Raw genomic sequence first — 17,791 nt, 5'->3', positions numbered from 1 at the left:
CTATGACGTCACTTGCTCGTCTTCTCTGCTCATTTTCATGTTCCTTCAGGGAGTTCCTCCCACAAGTTATTTTCACTTTGGGGGTAAATTCGATGAGGTTCTCTTAATGGATATCTTCTTCCAAACACTTGCTGCGGTTTTGGCACAACAGCTGGTGTCAAACACGGCATGGTCTCATGTGTACAATATAAGGAAGGCAGGGGGGCAGGATCTCCTGCAGAGGTATATAGCTGTTCCTCTACATTCCCCCTTCTGGTTGAGTCCTCGACCACCTCTTCAAGTCTCTTTGCATCCTTATATTTTTTCTGGAAGAAGTGTTTCTTGGGTGTCCATATTTTCATCACCCGCCTCAAGGTGCACGCCATTTTAATGTGTTTATCCACACTCCAGGTCATGTCATTACATTGTCCATTCGGGGTACAATAGACCCAATGTCCCAAATATTTTATATGATCCTTAGGATACCAGAACTTTGTTCATTCAGGTGCTAAAATGCTGGCCTCTATGAAATCTCTGATGGCATCATTAGTCAGCTCCTTGGCTTCTGGTTTATCCTTAGCATTAATCATGATCTTCATTCCTACTGCCTTCTTTGCTGTTTTCTGACATTGTGTGATTATTATCCTGATTACACAGAATCCAAACATGATCAGCACTAGTATTGCTCCAAGAAACTTGAAGAAGTTTGCCATCAAGTGAGGAATCCATGAGAACAGGAGCCCGAACTAACTGTCATCTTCAATGCCATCTGTCTCTTCCTCCATCTTTGTGTGCAGGTCTGTCAACATCGATATAGCCTCCGTCAAGGTCCCATTCTCACCGTCATGAGAAGGTAGGAATGTGCAACATGATGGCCCGATCTTGGTGCAAACACCTCCTTCCATTACAGTGATCATGTCAACGACATACCTGTTCTGAAGGGTCATTAGTTGTATGGCCCTCAGCTCTTCTTTTATGGCGTTAAATACCTTTATAGTAGCATTGAATGTCTGCAGAAGCTCCCACCTGGTGATCTGTAGCCATTTGGCATTTACCGCTGTTTGAAGTCCAGGCATAAAAATAGATGTCATTATCATAGCAGTCTTGCTGAATAATTTGTGTTCATCAGGAATAGCTTCATAGGCCTTTATTGATTTAGCTGAAAAATAGTTCTCCATTTTCATCGTTCAAAGTTCGAGTGATTTTTTCTTTCTCAAATGATGTGATATGATATGATATTTTATTTATATTGCGCTCATACACAAGTGTTTCGGCGCGCGACCAAGCAAAGGGAGGGCAACAGGGGAGAACAACATAGAGATCTTACTAGGCCCAGTGACATTAAGAACGTGCAAGTGCATGGAAAAGGGAGAGGAGGAAAGTGCGTGAAAGGGGGAGAAGAGTAAAGTGCGGAAGAGAGGAGGGAAAAGAATAAATAATAAGTGAAATAAATAAATAAATGCAGTGAAAAGGGTAGTGCAGCCAGCAAGTGGCAAGTGCGGGTTTAGTCAGATAGGGTATATCTGATAAGTGCAGTAGAAGAGTGGGGGATTGCATGGGTACAGATACAGATCCCAGTGCCAGTGGTGACCCGGAGGCAGTGCAGGGGGGAGGCAGGCTGAGCAGGTACCTTGTTCCGAAGGGACAGAGGGTGGCCAGGTGCATGGTGCCATGAGAGAGAAGCAGATCCAAAGGGGATAAGAGGAGTGAAGGCTTAAGTGAAGAGGGAGGTCTTGAGGTGCCTCCGGAACTGGATGTGGTTCTCCTCAAGTTTCAAGGTGGTCGGGAGGCTGTTCCAAAGAGAGGCCCCAGCTGAACACAGAGATCTACCCCGAGATCGTTTCTTTCAAAAATGACCAACCCTGAGGGAGTTAGAAGCAGAGGAGCGAAGGGCTCGAGAGGGGAGGTATTTATGGAGGGATAGTTGAAGGTATTTTGCACACAGACCCCAGAAAGCTTTGTGGATGATGCAGAGGGTTTTAAATGTAATCTTTGCATCCACTGGGAGCAAATGAAGGGGTTTCAAAGCTGGAGAGATATGCTCCCAGGGCTTGAGGCCAAGGACAAGTCTTGCAGTTCTGTTCTGGATTAGTTGTAAGGGGCGAACAGTTGAGGCAGGTAGATTTAGAAAGAAGCTGTTACAGTAGTCCAGCCTAGAGAGAACCAGAGCTTGGGAGACAGTGAGCTTATGAGTGAAGGATAGGAAAGGCAGAGTACCTCTAAGGAGGTGCAGTAGGAAGTTTGATTTTTTAGAGACGTCAGTGATGTGAGCAGAGAAGGCAAGTGTGGAGTCAAAGATGACCCCGAGATACTTAGCCTCGCAGGTAGGGGTAGGAGGAGGGCCAAGGGAGGCCAGCCAGAGAGTGAGGGGAAAGGATGGTGAGGGTGTACCAATGAGGAGGATCTCAGTCTTGTTGGCATTTAGACAAAGATCGTTGGCAGCACACCAATTTTGAATGGCGATTAGGCAGTTGGAGATGAGGAAGGGAGAGGAGGTGCTTGAGGGAAGCCTGAAAATGAGTTGGGTGTCATCAGCATAGCATTGGAAGTTTGAGCAGAAAATGGAAATGCAGTAGGCAAGAGTTGCCAAGTATTGGTTGAAAAGTCAGGGCGAGAGGTTAGATCCCTGGGGAACACCACAATTAGAGAGGGAGATAGAGGATAGGAAGGGCCCAAGTGTTGCCTGGGAGGGTCAATCAGAAAGGAAAGAGGTCAGCCAGGCCAGAGCCTAATCGGTGATACCCAGGCTGTCACAGAGACAACTGAGCAGGATGGTATGGTTGACCGTGTCAAAAAGCAGAGGAGAGATCAAGTAGGATGAGGACAGAGGGAATGTTAGAGTCAAGGTTAGAGAACAGATCTTCACGGATGTTCAGGAGAGCAGTTTCCATGCTTCTGGCAGCTCTGAATCCAGATTGGTGGTTATGGAGAAAGCCAACTGCGTCAGAAAGAAGGTTAAGTGGGGAGATGGCCAGCTTTTCCAGGAGCTTCCCCAAAAAGGGAGTAATGGAAATTGGGCGGTAGGTAGCTGGACAGGAGGGATCAGCTGTGGGTTTCTTGAGGAGAGGATGCACAAGGGAGTACTTCGGGGTGAAGGGAAAGATCCAGAGGCAAAAGAATGGTTGCAGAAATCTGCAAGGGCTAGAGCGAGGGTATCGATCTGGTCCTTCATGGTTTTAGAGGAACAGGGATGGACCTGTTTTGATGAGGCTTTCATAGATCTGACTTGTCTAGCAACCTCATCAGGAGAGAAAAGAGGAAAGGTGGAAAAAGGGGGAGGAGCGTGGCTGAAGGAGGGTTAGCAAGCCAGGACGGAGAAGGGTGAGGAGGGGGTGTGGAGGAGAGGGTGGACAGGATGTCCTGGGTTTTGAAATTAAAGTGAGAGGTAAGGTCATCCACTTTTGGGAATTCATCAATGTTCAGATCGCTCTGAGGAATCACCAATTCTGGAACATGGACGAACATCAAGGAACACACTCCGCCCCAATTCCTGGGCAACTTTATATATGCTCTAGATCTGTAGGCCTAATATCGATCCATGTGGACAGCCATCCCTTCTCTCATTCCTGGAACATCATTTGTAGTTTTGCACCCTTTATTCTGTCCAACGTAATTCTTTTTCTGACCCCGGAAACACATTGTTGCATTAACCAATGGAACTACAGCTACTTGGCCTGATTCATCTTCCACCCACATCAGTAATTTGGAGTGCTTGGTCCACGACTTCAAGCAGTCATCATTCACTTTCTGTATTCCTTGCATTGCCTCCTTCCTCAGCAGATGAGCTGCACATGACATCATTCCATCTTCCCATTCTTTACTCATGCTAACTCAGCCATAGATCAGCAGCTGTGATCGTTCCCAGCATCCAGGCATCCAGGCTTTTTCTGTCATGTCAGAACAGTTCATCCTCTTCATTTCCTCACTGATAACCTTGTCTTGTCCTGCTGCAGGATACACAAGCATCTTGTCTGTCCATCCAGGCTCCTTCTCCATCTGAGTAGTCTTAATATAGTCAACTTGGTGCTGGAACGACTATCTTGTTCTCTGTCTCAGGGTTTTCCAATTCCTTTGGAATAGTCCCTGAGTAGATCATGCTGCAAGATGGCTGAGACATTTTGCATTGGATACCGACACCTCCTTTGAAATGAAAGTCTTCACTCTATTCATGTCGTAGGGGATGAGAGCAGACATAGCAATTCTCATCAGATGCTCTTTCCCCCATCTTTGTCATGTGCTGATGTCACATATTATTCCCCATGTGAGCTGAATTATCTAGATAAGTATTTATCCCCTGGTTATCTTCCTCTGCATCCCTTTTGTGTTGTCTTGCATACCCATAGAGATCAAAGAAATTGTCATCATTTGTACTCATAACAGGCAAAATCATAGGAGCTCTTTCTTTGATGGGACTATTAGGATAATAAAGACTGTGAAATGTAAGGTACAAAAATATAAAGAGAATACACATGCTAATTACGCATAGAAATCTGAAGAACCATTTGTTGTGCCATCACAACTGTTGCTGAGTTAGCAATTGTAATTGGTTATTTATACCATGCTTAATACCCAGAGGTTTATAAGCGCAGACCCGGTAATCAAACCTGTGTTTCTCCACATCGTCTTGCTTCCAAGACGAGCGTGTTGCACCTGAGCTATCCTCCCGTGATTTATTTATTTATTTATTTATTTATTTATATATTTATAGAGCACCGAACGCCTGCAGGCATTGGGGCGCTGTAACAAAAACACAAAAACACAAAAGACATTCCATGTCAAAAATGATACAGGGCAGAAAGAGGAGCAAACCCAGGAGGGGCAGAAGATAACATGAATATATTAGTTTTCAAGTCGTTCTTGAAGGTTTTCAAATTACTGTTCTCCGTCAGAATAGTGGGCATGAGAATGTGGCTGCCTTGACAGTAAAAGATTTTGCTAGTCCTTTTTCTCGTGTACTGGGGTATCAGATAACCTGCTCACAAATCATTTTTAATACAGATATTCAATTATTTTACAATTGTAACTGCACAATCTGTTCAATAATAGTGATAAGAAGTCTTCTTATTACGGGACCATTTTTGGGATCCTGTAAAAAATTATGGATATTGACATCCCTTCCCACAAGAGCCGGGTAAGACTGAAGTATGAATACAAAGATAGCAACCACAAGCTGATGTGTGTCACAGTTGTCAGGTATCATGTATTTGATTAATTAAGACAAATATTCGCTACAAAATGAATCTGTATACTGATCTCTCTTCCAATTTCTAATCAAAAACTGATGTTTAGGCATAATGCTGATGCACTATTCATTTCTTCAATACATTTCTAAAAGTTAATTTCAGCCTCTATAATTTCTCTGCAAGACTATGCAGTTCCTGCTACAATATATAAGGAGTGTCCATTGAATTCCAATCCAAAGGAAATATGTGCTAATCACTCGTTGCTTTATTGTCCTTTTTCTTGATCGTTGATCGAGTCTGCACATGCAGAAATTCTTCGTTTTGTCTGGCATCTGGGTCAGAAACCACTGGAGGGAGGGACTCACCTTTATAAACTTTCACATCACTTAGATGCAGCCAAGCTCGTCTTCCTGATACCTTAACTGCAGAAGGGGAGACTTTCTCAACAATAAAGGGGCCATTCAACCTAGGTTTGTGCCACCTTTTGGGATTTCTTTTTTTATAGGAATTAGGTCCCCAACATATACCTTTGGCGGTGGCAATAGTTCAATTGGTATGACCACTGGATCATCCTCTTCCGTGTTCCAAGACCTCTCACCCCGATGCATGACTTGATCTGAAACGAGACAAATACTGGTAGTCATACATGTCAAATATTCATGCATCTCATCATCTAGAGTCTTCTCTACACTCTGGGCATCACTCCTGACTCTAGATGGAGGTATTAGAGGCGTTCTCATGTGACACCCTGTCACTAACACGTGAGGGGTGAAGTGCTGGTCAGAATCTGGCTGATTCTGAAAGGCATATAAGGCAAGGGGTAGGCAATATAGCCATCCCTTCTGTAAAGTCAATTTAATCTTGGCGATCCTCTCTTTGAGGAGGCCCTTGACTCTCTCACATATCCCGTTTTCTTGTGGGTGATACGCAGAAGAAAACATGTGCTTTATACTCAATAAAAGCCCTATTTTTTTGAATAACTCATTGACAAAATGAGGCCCATTATCGGATCTCAATACTTCACACCCATCCCACGTCAGGAAGACTTCGCACACTAAAAACATTGCTGCGCAAGTGGCATTAGGGTGTGCACACAGACCGGCTTTGATCCACCTAGAGAAGGGGCACACCACCACTAATAGATACCTGTATTCATTACATGTCTGCAGCATATCGATATAGTCGATATGTAAATGCTGAACTGTGCAACGTGTTCCAGTAGATTAGTAATGAACTGGTCTTCTGCAATAGTGGCAGCAAGACTTTCTGTGGTAATATGCGCGGGGTAATGAAGTTGTTCAAGTACGACTTTCAATAATCCTGCCGGCATCACTGGCTTTCCAGTGTTTTCCTGTCACTGTAATGCTTCCGTGGGGGATAAAGAACACCCCCATGTTTCCATAGATCTTGCTCTTCTTGTGGGGCTCTGCCCTGAATCTCAGTTAGTTGTGTAATTGACAGCATATTAAACGCCTCTCTTACTAACATGCTTTTAGTTGAACTTTCTTTAATATCTTCAGTATCAAAACTTGAAATATCTGGGGAATATGCAACCCGTTTGGCTTCTATGTCTGCAGCTTGATTTGTACAAGAGATAAAGTCTGTTTTTTAGTATGGGCTGCGCATTGTACAACCTCTATGGCTACTTGGAGTTGTAGTGCCTTAATACGCCTGTCCAATAAGGACGCGTGCTGTACCAGGGAGCTGTCTTCACTGAGATAGCCCCTCCATTTCCAATATGACAGCCCTGCATGTATGGTTGACATCACATAGGCGGAATCACTGTACACCATCACTTCCTGTCCTTCAAGTTTCTAGAATAAGCGTTACTAATTCTGCTGCCTGCGCTGAAAAGTGAGATGGTAGTCTTGCACTCGCTAGCACCTCAAATTTACCAATTAGTCTGTGCCTTACAACTGCAGAGCTTGAATGCCTCTCCCCACTAGACTATCCAATTTTCAAAGAACCATCAATAAAAAGAATCTCCCCTCCCGCCAAAGCATTTTCTTTCGCATGGGGTATATCACCATAGAATTCAACATAAGTTGTACAGTCATGCACATGATCACCTTCTTCTACTGGTTCGGCTTCAAATGTGGCTGGGTTCACTATTTTGCATCTTACGATTTTAATCGCTGGATTGGAAATCATCACTGTTATGATGATGCTTATGTAAATAGTTATGATGATGCTTATGTAAATAATTATCTGTGTAGTTCACTTAAGATGTACTTTATGTTCTCAGTGAAATGTTTGTACAGGCAGTATGATGTAGTATAGAATGTATAAGTTTGTCATGTAGAAAGTTTAGGCTTGAATCTTGTTCTTAAACAGTGGTTGATGTCCCAGCTAGGAGGAAGGAAGTGTTGGGGGTATGAACGTCTTTAACTTGAAATAAACGTTCAGTTTCATCTAATCACTAGAATGATCGTTCTTTCATTGCCGACCAGGATGGGATTGACAAAGTGATCAGACCCCCGGCACAGGAGAAGGACATATAGCTGCTCTGCCTCACTGTGCATGTAGCAGCGGCCATCGTGAGACAAAGATAAGCCACTCCACCAACCCGGCGTGTCCAGCAGTCAACGTGGGATAAAGATATAAGCTGCTGCGCCGCAACCGGCATATGCAGCAGCCAACGTGAGCCTACAGATTGCTTTCTAACAGCGGAAAGTAGAGAAACCTCATCCGACGGACACAAGTGTTTCCCCATCTCAAAATAAGCTATGTTGTAAAAACAAGCCGCCTGTTTCGAGTGGCACAGATACTGTCTAAGTAAGGGTTGAGGGAAAAACAGACTTACTGTGAGCAGCAGCACATCTGAAGAGCATGCGGCACCTGGACGCCGCTGCAGAGCAACTCTTACTGTATTGACAAGCGTGTGGGGGCCACGCATGTGCGTTGTCCTGCCTGACTCCTGCCAAGAGGATGTGGCGCTACTGAGCAGGCATGTAAGATAAAAATACGATTGTGCAAGCCTAAGGCAGTATAGAGCATAATTGTTTGCGCAATTCACTGCTCAACCCAGTGAGGGGAACAGAGGAGTCATATCAGAAACAAAACAATTCCAAAGCATTATAAAGGTTGGCAACAGAAAACACTCCAAGGCAAAGGAACACAAGGGTAAGATAACTGCATTCTGAGCAGCACTCAACCACACAGAAGAATGCTAGTGAAACAGGTTTAGGAGCTGTTTTGTCCCAAGTGAATTAAAAAGGAGAGGAGCAAATCATTGTGCATGCATCCAGGGCACTTTGAGGTGCTGAATTACGGTATTCTGTATTGAAAGGAGGCTTTGGGTTGTTTCTAGGCAGTTGAAAAATTTAAGAATTTCGTGTGGAGAACTGATTTTGTAAACAAAACGGATTACAGATCTTTGAAGGCTATTTTTGAATCTAAAGGTTTAGATAAGGTATCCAGAAGAGTTGCAGGATGGGTCACACACTTGAAATGCCATAGATTTGAAATGTGTGTGGTGTCTAGAAAAGACAATCTGTTAGCCGATTGTTTGTCTAGATTGGCCAGAAGGGAGGAAGAAAACTAACAGAATGGAATTAGTTTTTGCAACGTGTGACGGTATTATATATAAGGAGGATTGGGTGAGGGCTGTAGATATCGACAATGTTCTATCCAAGATAAAGTTGTAAGTTGAGAGTGGATGGCCCAACATAGGTGATGTGTCTCAAGGACAGAGGCCATTTTGGGAGGTTTGTGCAGAACTAAGTTTGGAGCTTGGTGTTGTGTTTCGTTGGGGACTAGCAGTTATGCCCGAAGACATTGGGTGACGCATTATTGATATTGCTCATACAGGACATGTGGGTGTTAGTAAAACCAAAGCCGTGTTGGAATGTGATTACTGGTGGCCAGGTTTCGATAGAGAAGCAGAAAGAAGGTTATGGGATTGTACAGGATGTGTAAAAAGTTGTAAAGGAGTCATGGCAAAAGAGCATACAATGATGATAAATGATGTCCCAAGAAAAGTGTAGGATGAGGTGGCCATGGATATCCTTGGCCCGGTCAAAATGGGGTTTGGGCAAGGTAAATTCTTGCTTGTTTTAGTGGACATGTTTTCCAGGTGGTGTGAGTATAAGGTGGTTAGGGATGTAAATGGTGGAAGTATAGTTACGTTTTTGTGGGACTTTTGCAAGGGAGGGTTTACCCTGTTGCATACTTACTGATAATGCCTTGCAGTTCACGGGTGGTTGTTTTAAAGAGTATGTGTGAAGTTGTGGCATAACCCATAAGAGATCAGCATCATACCATCCAGAAGGGTTATACCATCCAGAAGGTAACGGATTCGTGGAAAGAATGAATAGATGCATAGTGGAAGAGAATCGTTTATCTGGCGTGTGTGGGAGACAGAAAAATGGCAGTTCAGGAAAGGTTGTGTGCATTGAGGATGGCTCTGCATTCCGTTACTGGTGTGTCACAGTTTGAACTCATGAGGGGTCAGAAAAGTTATTCCAAAGTATGTCCACCCTGGTTAGGGAGAAGAGGTGACTCGGATTGTGCGGTTGAAGAAATTAGAAAACATTTAAAAGGAAAGAAAGAAGAGTATGTCATAAGAGTATGCCATGAGGGAGAATATGAGAAGAGGTAAAAAGCAATTTAGGGTCGACTGCAGTGACTGTGATGATCAGAAAAGCTGTGATATAGAGGAAAGGTGATTTGTTATATTCTGCTCCTGTGTGAGTGGTGATGCTAATGAAGTGTGCTGTCAGAGTGAGTGGAGGACAGGTGTGGAAAAAAAATAGAATTGCCATTGTGAGGAGAGGTTATGTATGACAAGTGAGGGAGGTATGTTATGATGATGCTTATGTAAATAGTTATGATGATGCTTATGTAAATAGTTATCTGTGTAGTTCATGTATGATGTACTTTATGTTCTCAGTGGAATGTTTGTACAGGCAGTATGATGTAGTATAGAATGTATATGTGTTTCACATAGAATGGTTAGGCTTCAATCTTGTTCTTAAACAGTGGTTGATGTCCCAGCTTGGAGGAAGGAAGTGCTACAGGTCTTTTTGTGTTTAACTTGAAACAAACCTTCAGTTTCATCTAATCACTGGAGTGATTGTTCTTGCAATTACTTCGTAAACTGAATCTCTTTTGGATTTTAACATGCCTTTAGGTTTCTCTAAAATGGCAAATAGGGCATGCCCCACATAAAGTGTCATAGAACAGCCCATAACAACACTGGTAGACTTCTCAATTGCAAAGGCAGCAGCAGCCAAAAATTGTTTGCACAAGAAATGTCCTTTCATAAATGGATCTAAAATCTTGCTATCGTATGCCAAAGGTTTGTACACCAATGTTGTCCTTTGTGTGAGCACTGCTGTCATTACTGCCCCATTTGTATGAGAAAACAAATACAATTCCTTGCTATAGTTGGGAATCCCTAAAAGTGGAGCTGTACAAATTGCTCTTTTCAACTCCTCAAATCCTTCCTCCATTTTTTCAGTCCATTCTGTCTTTTCCTTACCAACTTGTGCCTTCTTTAATGCTTACAAGCGAGCGTGGCTCGGTAGATGTGCTGTAATCAAACACCCAGGATCTGCAGTAACTGCACAAGCCCAGAAACTGCTGCGTTTATGCCGCTGTGTTCGGTTTTGGTGTCTTCATAATTGCCTCAGCCCTTTCAGGTGCCACTTTCTTTCCTTCATGTGAAATTAACAGGCCTGTGTACAACACCTCTTCCTGGCAATACTGTGATTTCTCTTTGTCCACCCTATATCCTTTGTCTGCTAAAATAGTCATTAGTTGGACAGAGTCTTGCCTATATTCGTCTTCTGTTGCACTGCAAATCATTATGTCATCTACATATTGTATCCCCACACTTTTAAGATTGATATTGCCTAGATCCATCTGTAGGACCCTGCTAAATATTAATGGTGACTCACAATACCCTTAAGGAAGATGAGTATGTCTTTTTTGTCTAAACGTAAAGGAAGTCTGGTCTTGCAAGTCCTTATGCAATGGGATTGAGTAAAACGCATTTTTCAAATCAATCAACGTAAAATACTGAGCTTCAACGGGGATACTACACAGTATTGTCGCAGGATTAGGAACTAAAGGAAACTCTGTCTCTACAATCTGATTAAGAGGCCTAAGATCCTGTATAAATGTCTGTGACACCGCTTTAGATTATTTTATCGGATATACCGCAGTATTGCATGATGACTCTGATGGCACTAGGATACCCTGATTCATCAGTGCTGAAATAGTCTGGAATCTGCCCTCGTCAGCTTCTCGGGACATCGGGTACTATTTCGCTCGGGGTAAAATTGCTCATGGTTTAAGCTTTATTTTAACCTCCCCTGTTCCCTTTAATAGAACTACATCATAGGGGTCTGCGGTCCATGGGATACTTGGCACCTTTTCTAGATCTTCCTTGAAAAATGTTGGTCGTTGCCACATTATTGTCATTCACTGTGGGATTTCTCTTTTTCGCGATCCTTACCCAATATGTAATGCTCATAAAGAACACTACTTCATCATTAATGCGTTCTTCTCTGAACATATTTTCATCTGTAATGTCAGTCAATATGTACCCCTCTTCAAGGGCTATCACCATTCTCCATGATTTACCTTCGTCATCTACCCCTTCAATCATAGCTATCTCACCTCGTACTATAGCTGCTTCCAGTTCCAGAGGAATAGTCTGCCCTTCTTCCTCATCCATAGGTATTTATGGTCTAAATAGAAATTCATCAGGTATCCTCACAATCTTCCCTACTAGCCCAGGGAGCTATGTCAACAAAATGCTCACTCCATATAGGAAGACTTCCAGATCTACCGAGATGCCTGGTAAAGCCACTTGCTCGGTGAGCACCCGTATAAACTCTTTGACTTTTAAATAGTGTATTCCTGGAATCAAGCACACTATTCCCTAATCAGTAAATGAAATTGTCATGTTATTCTTTGTCATCCAATCTCTTCCCAGGATATTAACTGGTGTCTGCCATGAATATAATAAAGGAACAGACATTACCCTATAGAAACCGGTAACTTATTGTTAAAAGGAACTCAATTTGTATCTCCAGAGAACCCTTGAGCATTCATGGCAATACCTGACATTGTGTATTTTCTCTCCCGTATGCACGAGCGAATCACCCCAGTGTCCACAAGAAAAGAAAAGGAATTGCCCCCTATCACTATCATCACATCGACCCTTGGTTCCTCGTAGGGGCCTGGTGTCACAGATAGTACTGAACATATCCAATCACCCTGTGAGCTGTCCTATTGAGAGTATAGGTTCATCCCCATCCCTGTGACAGGGTTTCCCACTACCTCAGTGACACCCCCATCCTGGGTGTGAGTACATGGACATGAGCCCAGACACTCCGCTGCATCAGGGCAGGAGCCCTTAATGCCATCGTAGCTGCAGGAGCAGCTAGATTTGCAGCCCCTCTTCACGGAACGTTGGACGCTGCAGGAGCAGCTGTCCCTTATTCCTGAGGTGCACCTGCGCACTTCCCTCAGCTGATCCAGGCTGCACTGCCATCCCGCGCCCTGCAAGAGCCTCCCCTGTCTTGGGTGAGCGCTCCTACCACCGCCATTACCGCGTGGCACTGCCGATCCCCTACTGCTACTAACAACGAAAAAGGCCGCCGCAGGCTCTGCCTGATTTGGGTATTCCGGTTGCTAAGCAACCACCAACAGGCCGCCTCATAGGCTGGTGGGCCCCACCAGAAGGCGATAGCCGGGCCCAGCTCACCCAAGGCCCACAATCATAAGGCCTTCCTGTCTGGACCTGAGCCCAGACACTCCGCTGCATCAGGGCAGGAGCCCTCGATGCCATTGTAGCTGCAGGAGCAGCTAGATTTCCAGCCCCTCTTCACGGAACGTCATACGCTGCAGGAGCAGCTGTCCCTTGTTCCTGAGGTACACACGCGCACTTCCCTCAACTGATCCAGGCCGCACTGCCACCCCGTGCCCTGCAAGAGCCTCCCCTGGCTTGGGTGAGCACTCCTACCACTGCCATTACCGCATGGCACTGCCAATCCCCCACTGCTACTAACAATGAAAATGGCTGCCGCAGGCTCTGCCTGATTTGTGCATTACGGTTGCTAAGCAACCACCAACAGGCCGCCTCATAGGCTGTTGGGCCCCACCAGAAGACGATAGCCGGGCCCAGCTCACCCAAGGCCCACGATCATAAGGCCCTCCTGTCTGGACCTGTCCGGACCGCGCCGGACCCAGGACACACTACTCTGCTCAAACTCCACCACTCTACATCAACTAACAGTACCTCGACTCTAATAAGCAAGGTGAGCTCCATTGTATTCATGGCAGTCCCTACTCGGCATTAACTCATGCTAGCTGCTGCGCAGCGCCATTTCTGTTGTGATTAAATGCCCGATACCACGCTGTACTTGTCCTAGTATACCCTCATGGTACCTCAACCCCTAGCACATGCCTCCTTTGTTAATTTGTTTAGAAGACCAGCCCACTTATACTGCACGATGCTGTAAACTATGTCCATAGCATACTAGCATTTGCTAAATGTATATCGTACGAGCCCAAACCTAAATTCATACTGTTATTATGCCCCAATGCCTGTACTCCATGCGCTCATCTTGATAGCCTACCCTCTTTACATACAATGATTTACCCTTTCGCCATAGTCTGTACCCCATGTGCTCATCTTGCTAGCCGCCCCTCTTTGTTTACTGTGATTTGCCCATTTGCCATAGTCTGTACCTCATGTGCTCATCTTGCTAGCCTACCCTCTTTGCTTACTGTGATTTGCCCATTTGCCATTGTCTGTACCCCATGTGCTCATCCTGCTAGCCCACCCGCATTGCATACTGTAATCTTGCCGCTAGGATGGACTAACCTTTATTACTGATCTACTAGACTAGCATACACCTAACTGTATACTGTGCTCTACCCCAGACCTACAGCCTTAGAATACTCTATCCTCACTATCCTATCCAAATGCTTCCCCTCATGTCCTGCCTTTCCTCACCACCACGTCCACATACCACACCCCAACCCATGCATACAATGACAACCCTCATCACCCTAGCCATCTGGTCCTTCCTCAACATGTCTCACACACACATAAACCCCACACCTCCATTGGACCACCACTTTACCCTCCAACACCCACTACTGAACACTCAACACAACAAACCCTTCGCCATACCCGATATCCACTCCCACATCAACCCTAGGCTCTACAGACTCAGAGCCTGCACCAAACTACATGTCCCCACCGATGCACCCCACCCACCATAGACTTTAGAAACTCCAGACTCAGCTCTCACACACCACACATCCACTCACAACCCCCTCACCATATGCCATCTAACACCCTTCTTACAGCTTTTTGCTCCTTGCCCACCCACTCCCCAGCCCAGCCACACACCACCACCACCCTCTCGCTCTCCAAACCTACCTCCACCTCGCACGTTCAACGACCTCTCACTTCTACTCACATAGAACTAAACTGTGAACTCATGAACGCCAGATCCCTCCCAGCTCATGCACTCAAGATCAATGGCCTTATCACTACATGAAGCGTCAGGCCCATACCTCTTCCTTGCCCTACCCCAAGGCTATACTATTCTAAGACAGGATCGCAAAATGTCCAAAGGTGGAGGTGTCGCCCTCATCTTCAAAGACACCCTCTCCCTCAGACTCAGCAACCCTCAATGGGAAAACAATGCTGATCTCCTCACTGCCAAACTCTCCCTTTTCCCCTACTGCACCATAAACATCATCATCATCACCTACCGGCCACCTGGTTCATTACCAGACTACCAAAAACTCCTCCTCCAAGTCCTAGGAAACAACCTAAAAAGCTCCACAAAAGATAAAGCCGCGGCCTCTCTAGCAAAAGAACTTATCCATATGGAGTTTGCACATAAAATCCCTGCACCTACCCATTGCAAAGGATGAACCATAGACTGCATCGCAGATCACAACTGTGCCTCGACCATCACCAAAATTTCAGCCCTCCCCTGGACTGACCACCACCTCATCCAATTTACATTTCCCTCATGACCTATTCGCAAATTACCTTCATACGCCCCGCCAGCCAAAGTCAGAAGCACGAAAAAACTCACTAAAACCAACCTTGCACCACTCCTCAACATCCCTGAACTCAAACCTCCATTCAGCAATGACCCCATCTCGTTGGCCAACACCTATGGCAATGTGCTCAATCAAGCCATAGATCTCATAGCTCCCTTAGAAAATAAAAAAGAGAAAAAATCATTACACTCTAACTCCTGGTTCACAGGTGAACTAGCCACTCTATGCACCATTGATATGATATGGTATTTATAACGCACCTATACAAAAGTGTTTCAAGGCGCGACGAGGCAAGGGAGGGGGAACAAGGGAAAACAGACAACGATCCTACAAGGCCAGGTGTCATTCAGATTGCGCAATCGAGCCTTGACTAAATGGCAATCATCACCCAACCAGTCCTCCTTAAATGAATTTAAAAAAGCCTCATCTGCATACAAAAAAGCCATCTTCCAATCCAAATCAGAATCCTTCAATCAAAGAATCACCAAATCCAATTCTAAATCCAGAGAAATGTTCACTATTTTTAAAGAACTCTCCTCCCCTGCCAGCACCTCTTATGAAATCATCAAAGACAAAGCATGGTGCTCCAGCATTCAGGACGCCCTCCTAAATAAAGTCAAAATGCTACAGGAAAAAATATCCACTCAACGTGAAACCCAGCTCACTCTAGACAGTCCACCCCATTGCCTCCCACCTAAACACGTCTCTCAAACACCCCTATTCGTCTTCAGAGACGTGACTGAGATGGAGGTTTCCAATCTTCTTAAGCATATCAAACCCTCAACCTGCAAGGGAGACATCTGTCCCCCCACCATCATCAAAGAATGCGCTGACTCCCTCACTCCCATCATCACAGCATTCATCAATGCCTCATTCTCCTCTGGAGTCATACCACAAAACCTAAAAGAAGCTTGGGTTCGCCCGCTGATAAAGAAACCCTCCTTAGATCCCACCTGCCCCAACAACTACCGTCCCCTTCCTCCTAAAGATCCTGGATAAAGCCGCCCATATCCAAATCCAACAATTCCTGGAAGACAATGCCATCCTAGGCAGAAGACAATCAGGCTTCCGCAAAGGCTATGGTACAGAAACTGCCCTCTTAGATCTAAAGTACCAAATAACAAAAATAATGGACACAGGCAAGACTGCTCTCCTGCTCCTCCTCAATCTCTCTGCCGCGTTTGATCTTGTTGACCATAACATCCTCACCTCACACCTCAGCAATGCTGCCCATTTCTCTAAAAAAGCCACAACTTGGTTAACCTCGTTCCTTGAAGGAAGGCCCATGAAGGTCTACCCTGACCTAGCCAACGCAGACCCCACCACCATCAACTGCGGAGTCCCTCAGGGTTCCTGTACAGCCCCCATGCTCTACAACCTTTTTACCAAACCCCTGTTTGACCTACTGGACGCTTGGCATAGCTTATACTAACTATGCCGATGACACTCAGGTGCTCCTCCCCCTTACTGGCGACTATGATCTTGATGCCAAAGCCCTACTCCAAATATACTCCACTATACAATCCTGGATGGCAATCAACGGCCTCTGTTTAAACTGAGACAAACCAGAAATCATCATCCTGGTACCTAAGGAAATTCTAGCCAAGCTCGATTCTAAATTCTCCCACTTCACCATAGACCACACTAACATAGCAGTATCCACCTCAGTTAAGACCCTCAGAGTCTTCACTCTCCATGACCAAACAGGTCAGCGCCATCTCTTCTGCTTCTGCCCACACCACTAAACTTATCACAGCAATAAAACCTGTTCTACCCACTCATAATTGCCTCTCCATAGCCAGAGCCACAATCGGAGCTAGATTAGACTACTGTAACGCCCTCCTGGCGGGCACCTCTTCTAAAAACATCAACAGGCTACAAATAACACAAAACAATGCACTGCATGCTGCCCTTCATATTCCCAAAGGAGACCACATATCCCAGGCCAGATGCCAAGCCCACTGGCTCCCAGTCAAGGAAAGGATCAACTTTAAAATTCTCACCTTCACACACAAATGCATCAATCTCTCATCTCCTTCCTACCTCTCAGATACCAAACTCAGAAACAACCCCACACGCCCTACTAGAATCCACTATGCCAACCAACTCCGGGTCCCAGCCATAAAAAGAGCTAATGCAGGAGGCATCAGCTTCCCATACATAGCACCTAAGCTCTGGAAGTACTCCCCCATGCTCTCAGAGCCGAACCCTCTCTACTGGTTTTCCACAAATCCCTCAAAACTACACTATTTGTGTAAGCCTACAACTCACCTTCTCACCTGCCTTTCACATCAGTACATCCTCCACACCTACAGCACTCTACTACCTAGACACACTCTAGACACGCTTATGTGTAACAGCGCCACGATGCCCTCGGGCTGATGTGCGCTTTAGAAATACGAATAAATAAATAAATAAATAAATGCCCTGTGTTCGCGTTTTGCTGTGTTTGCATAGGTGCTTCTTGCGACTACCGTTACGGTGGGTACATTTGTACTTGTCCCTGTTGTGTTTGCTGTACTTGTAGTGCCTGCGCCTGACAGGATGTGTGATCCTGGGCAAAGCCCTCACCCGTTTATGTGCTTTAT

This window comes from Ambystoma mexicanum, chromosome 4p (assembly GCF_040938575.1).
Source record: "Ambystoma mexicanum isolate Mex_15411 chromosome 4p, UKY_AmexF1_1, whole genome shotgun sequence".
In the NCBI taxonomy this organism is placed as follows: Eukaryota; Metazoa; Chordata; class Amphibia; order Caudata; family Ambystomatidae; genus Ambystoma; species Ambystoma mexicanum.
The sequence above is the reverse complement of the archived record's forward strand: the minus strand, read 5'-3'. Positions refer to the sequence as shown.